Here is a 6,798-nt window from a genome sequence, read left to right as displayed (position 1 = left end):
TTGTGGCCTATATGTTGTTTCTCAAAGACATCAAACCTCAACTAACGAGGAAGTATAACTACGTTTTATACTTAAGACTTGCAATTTTCTTTACATAATTAATTTCAGGTTTGATGTGTAACTGATATAGCCCTTGTGCCCGTCTACGGATTCGAAAACTTTATTTAACAAACCTCAATGTCCAGGCCCAGCCCAACAAAGCAGCCTAAACTATTTTTAATATATTTTAGCGTTGTGCCATTTATTTTTTATATACAAAGATTTGTGAATCATTTTAGTGGGTGTTAAAAGGATATATTTAGTGTCAAGATACAATTTATATATGATTTGAGAATCTTCACTTTGCAAACTCAATCGCATGTCCAATAATTAAATATATAAAAAAAGATTTTAGGCTAGGTGTGATACAGAATCCATGGATAATAGATAATGAGCCTTTAATTTATAAAGGACTTTGAATTTTGAAGTAAACAATATATTAGGGTGTTATAAGTATTTATCTCACTTATCATGTATGGCAAACGAGCCCATATAAAATAACAGTATTGACTAGTGAGAGTATATGGTGAACCTTTGTTAAAGAAATGAAAAAAAAAATACCACATATACTCAGATTTTCAGTGGTCTTCTTTAGGTCACTCCTATATGCAGTGGTGAACACATAAAAAAATATTGAAAGGACTATGCTATTATTTGCAAATATTTTAAAACCGTGTTATCATCTTCTTGCCTTTGGAAATTCGACAAAAAAAGAACCAATCGTCAAAGTTCTTCAACAAATCGAGAATCTTATAGGAATGAAAAGAAATTATTAATGTGAGCCCACGATACCTGCAATAAATTTTCTTTATTTTTATCAAAATATTTTTTAGATAATTTAATTTTTGAATATCTCCAGAGTACTACACACCGAGACGCGTTTATGCCGTAGCATAATGTGTGTGGACATAAATAACATACTATTTCGGAACTGAATTTATGACACTATTCATGTGAACAAAGCTTCACATTCTTTGGCGTAAGAAACCACATCTTTAGTAGCAGTTCGAGATTCACGTTTCCTTTCCGCAAAGGGAAATCCCCGCGTTTTTTACAAATATTCTTAAAAAGTAGGACAGCTACTACCAATTATTTAGGCCACACCAAATTTTCACGTGCCCAAAGAACCTAAGCCTAACACTAACGCGGAGATAATTATTTAGGCCACACCGTGCATTCGGGTGCAAATGACACTAACAGTATTTATACTAAATAACACTAACACTAACACTATCTTAAAATGACACTAACACTATTTTATTTTACAAATGATACTATCATGTTATATAAATAACACTGTTGCGAAATGACACTAACACTATATTGAAATGACACTAACATTAAATGATACTATCATGTTATCGAAATGACACTGTACACCCGGGTGCACCGTGCACCCGAGTGCACAGGAGAATTTGTGAAAAAACCATCACTTCTTTGATTATCATTTTTCGATAATAATCTTGCATTTTACTTGCATCAATTATCGTCGTAACTTGCAGAATATATGTAAAACACTGTATTTATTAAATTAATATAGTAATAGTAAAATTTTACTTTTAATGTTTATAGATTCAAATCAATAACAAACAACAAATCATATATAGATTAAAAGGTAGTGAGATAAACCTAAATAATTTTGAAATATTAGCACTCATAAGATATAAAAACATATTTTAATATTTGTTAAGATAATTATTCTAATTTAAAAAATATGCATTAAAAAATAAAAGTTCTATTTAAAATCAATAATGACTATGAACAAATTCAATGGTGCATTAGAAGGTTTAATTGCAAAATAAATCACAAACTTATACTCAACTCCCTTTGGCAATTTCAACCTCAGTAATAAACCTTTGAAAAAAAAAATCTTTATATTTTTTGCAATTGGGACTTCCTAGCATAAAATTGAAATATACAATACTTGGTTATTAGTCTCAATTTTGAGCATAATTGGACATAAAGTGTGGTACACTAAATCTCATTATCAGTGGTGGTATTCACATTACCTTTTTGGTCCCCGAAAAATTGGGAAAGCGACAATTACAAAATTGAAAAAGATTTTACATTTATCTAAAAATGTTTAAAAGTGAGATCAAAATTGCAAGATGAATATAAATTCATTTTTTCTTTTGCAGTTGCCCATATTTAGGACAACTTATTGGAATCCCCTCTATAAATAACAATTTGTTCTAATCATGATTTTTAGAACTTTATATTGTAACATCTCTATTTGATTTTTTAACTTCATTAACTTTTAATGTATTTTAAAAAGTTAATTACATAATAGTTAATCACTAATTTTTTCTATTTTTATTAGTTAAATCCTCCTGGTTTATTTGTTGCTATATTTAAATTTATAATTATCTAAATACGATTTAATTTAAATTTAAATTAATAAGATCAATAAAAATAGATGCACTTTTTTTTTTTTTTAAAGAACGACTACAAACATCCTGTTGCAATGTGCAAGTTTTATAACTTTCTAAATTAAATAAATTATAATATAGTATATTTTAAAGTCCTTTGATAATAGTGTTATTGTATTCTATTACTAATAAACTTTATACAACAAATAAATAGAAATGTGTAATATAATAAACGAAAATGTTTTTTTTTTTACTTGGGGGAGTTGGGGAGGGGGAGCTATGGGGTTCGAATCCGAGACCTCACTGTTCACACACAGGAGATCGCACCGCTTGGTGTCCCATTGGGGACAATAAACCAAAATGTTAGAAATAAAAAAATGAATAGGGAAAATAAGAAAAAAAAAAGTCAAAGAAAAGTTAAAACTTAAAATTCATTTTCTACATATTTAAAATATCTAACTAATTAAAGGACTTTTTATTCAATATAAAATTACGTAAAAATAGTAAAATTGTGATTTGTATAAAGAATTTTAAAAATGAATTATTCAATTTCTTATTTTATATAGAATAAGATTTAATAACCAACTAATTGGATGAGAATACTAAGAAAGTATATGCACTTATATACCTTTTGTTATACTTCCTCTGTCCATGAAACATTTAGAAGAGACTATACTGATTTTAAGAAAAGTTAATCGTATATTTGACGAGGGGAGTCCCACAAATTAGAAAAAGTGGTAATAGTTAGTGGAGTTATTTTCAAAAGTGGTGGATCCATTAGTGACAACGTATGTAAATATATGAAAATTGTAAGAGTGATAGTTAGTGGAATTATTTTCAAAAATGGATTACGAAGATGTTTTGTGGACGGGTGAAAATGGAAAAATAGGAAGATGTATCATGGACAGAGAGAATATACCATTTTTAAAATGAATTGTAATGATCAATTAATTGTATAAAAATTTAAGAAAGTACATCTACATGTAATTGTAATTTATAATTCTAAAAATAATTTATATTTAATTAATTTGATGAGATTGTTGAGGTAGTGTTTCTTAAAATAAATTGTAATATTATAAAATTTACGACCATTTTATAATAACTTCATAATGTCCTATTAATATTTTTTAATATAAAATAACATAATTTTAAAAATAAAATATTAAATTACGAAAAAAAAAGTTTACAATATTCTTCCTAGTTTCAAGGAAAATATCACAATTTAAAAATAGTATAAATTATTTAATATGTTAAAAACTTTAAAGTATCATAATTTGTTTATTTTAAATTCATTACATATTTGTTGTGCTAAAAAATATCGCCTAAAACAGAAAATAACAAGAACACGGGAAAAGCGCAGAAAACGTTGAACTTTGTATTGATTTTAGCGTAAGGTTTTGAAAGTAAGTAGACAATAATCGTAGATGATTTTACACGTATTTATTGGGAAAGCACTAAGAATTTTAGTAGGAAAATGACTCATATTTGACTTATAATCGAATTATAACTCTCTATGCTTATCTCGTATTTATGTTACAATCTTGATCTTAGGACTTGGGTTGACTGAGTGCGCCGGACTCCTCCAAATAAGGTTAGTTCCGTGAAATCAGGCCTGTTCTGATGAAGACAGCGATGTTCTGGGCTTGGCAGCGCTGTTCGCCGAGAATCTTTCCCTTTTTTCATTATTTTCCTCCGATATTCCAAGAATGCATATTTTTATCCTCATCAATATCATATATCAAATTAATGGTCATTTCATGATCTTTCATTCAAGATGTATAAAATATATTTTATCCAAAATACAGTTACATGAAAATGAGAAAATTATATTTTAGAGATAGAGAGATTAAAACTAAAGCATATATGGCGGTTTTTATTTATTTTTATTTTTTTTGGTGGCAAATTTGATTTCACGATTAATTATATATTTCATCAGTTCACAAGAAATAGTCATAGAATGGGACAACACTAGTTTTAATGAAAATAGATGAGTGTATTGTGATTGGAGAATTTGTCCCACTTAAAATGTATTGTTAATAATTATAATTAATTGTATTGTGTGTAGAGAAATTAGTTCACAATATAGTAGAAATAGTAAATAAGTAGATGGATTGAGGGTTATAAGTTATGGGATATTGTCCATAAATAGACAGAGACTAATTTTAGTGGACGTCTCAAAATAGCAAAAATGGACTATTATATTTTTTTTTATAATTTCAATTTGTTTCTTCTAATTGAAAATATTCCCTCCATCCCAATGAAGATGAAGTGTATTTCTTTTCGTACCATCCCAACAAAGACGAATTATTTCATTTTTAGCAAAAATTAAGTAATTTAAAGTCCTAATTAACAAAAATAATTACACCCCTTATTTTTCCTTAATTAACCTAATTAATCATTCTATCTATCTATCTCTCTTTTGAAACTTTATCTCCATCCCTCATTTACAGATACACATAATGAAACACGCAAAAATGCTTATCTTGAGCTCAGTTTGAAACACACACAGATACAGACATTAAGACCCTTATCTCAAGCTAAATTTGGAACTCTCCATTGGCGGTTGCTACACGAAATCAGAATCAGAGAGTTTAGAGAGAGAAAATTCGAGATCTAAATTTTCCTACAAGAAAGCAAAATTCGACATTGCTGTGACTGAGAATGGCTGCGAGTTTTTCGATTTGTAGAGGATAAGAGAGATGCAGTAGATGAAGAGGAGGGAAGCTCGGATGGCGGCAACTTCATTGAGGAGGATAGAGTGGCTATGGAGGCACAACAACAACTCCACGAGGGAGCTGAGGAGGAGCCGTCACAGAAGATAGAGAAGAGCAAAGTTCGAAGAGAGAAAGATGTGGAGGGAAGATAGAGATATCGGTGAGAAGAGAGAAAGAGAGTAGAAGGTGTTTTGAATTGGAGATATAACGATTCGGGAAACAGGGCGTCTAGCAGTGGCTTATTCGATGCCCGCCAATCTAGTTTCAAAGACTATTAATTTGGACATGACCCTTGGTGTCGGGCATGAAAGGCACTTGTGTGGGGAGTGTGTTGATCACGCGTCCAATTAAAAAAATGAAAAGGAAAAAAAAGTTTTAAAAATCAGACCGTTGTTCTGTTTACGTTTTTTTTATTATTATTTTTAAATTACCGTTGCACACAACGACTATTTCTCAATTTATTTATTTTTCTTTTTTCTTTTTCAATATTTATAAATACCTCATTCTTTCTAACACAAATTACACGTCTTATTTTTCTTCCCTATTTTAATCATCTTCCTCCGACTTAAGCGACAACGAGCAACGTGCTCACCATTTTGTGCAACTTGTGTCGCAATTTTATGAAATTATTAACGTCGTTGGCCCGCTGGAAAGCTCCCCTAGGCGAAGGAGGCCGGAAAAGAAAGCTTACATTCATTAGAATCGTGAAGCCGGAGTGCAACGGCTATACGAGGATTATTTTGCACAAAATTCGGTCTACACCGATTCCATTTTCCAGCGCCGTTTTCGTATGTGCAGCCCCTTGTTTTTGCGCAACATCAAGAGTCATCGATTTTCATCAGGCGAGAAGAGTAGGAGCTTCAAGTTGATGTAGAAAACGGCTCGCAAGGACATTGAACGAGCTTTCGGCGTGCTTCAAGCTCGTTGGACAATTATCAAATGACCAACTCATCTTTGAAAGAAAGAGGAGTTGAGCGGCATCATGTTCACGTGCATCATTTTGCACGATATGATCATTCAGGACGAAAGAGAGCACGCATCGAAATGGGAAGAAGAGGTCACCGACGAAGCTTCAAGTAGCTCAGCCGCATCTCATCCTCGCACCGGAGCTCCGCCGAAATTTCGAGCGTATGTGGCTCGACAATCCTCCATGCTAGACCGCGACCTTCACGCTCGGCACACCTTAGATTTGAAGGAGCACATTTGGTCTCATTTTGGCCCAATTGAACCATAAAAAAATATTATAATTTTAATTTTAAGTATTGAATTTTATTTTAAGTATTTTATTTTATTTTATTTTAATTAATGTAATGTTGAATTTTAATTTAAATGAAATGTTGAATTTTAAAATAGAAGAGTAAAAATAAAATTAAATGAAAATGAAGATTATAGCGCTTCTTATAAAGTCAATGCACATGAGAGGGGATGCACTAAGGTGGAGACCACCAATTAGCGCCTCCCACCGGAGATGTTCTAAATCTAGCTACTAGTCAATATTTGAGAACCACTTTTACTTGCTATAGAAAGTAGGAGTAAACTAAAATAAAATATACTCCTATGTAGGACCAAAATGAAAAAGAAAAAGAAAAGAGTATCGATGGGACTTCTTTATATGATTAGTTTTAGATATAGGCTTGTAGACTTGTAATATCGGAATATGTATTTCATTTTGAGGT

This window comes from Salvia miltiorrhiza, chromosome 2 (genome assembly GCF_028751815.1).
Source record: "Salvia miltiorrhiza cultivar Shanhuang (shh) chromosome 2, IMPLAD_Smil_shh, whole genome shotgun sequence".
NCBI classification, from domain to species: domain Eukaryota; kingdom Viridiplantae; phylum Streptophyta; class Magnoliopsida; order Lamiales; family Lamiaceae; genus Salvia; species Salvia miltiorrhiza.
This window is presented reverse-complemented; position numbering follows the sequence as displayed.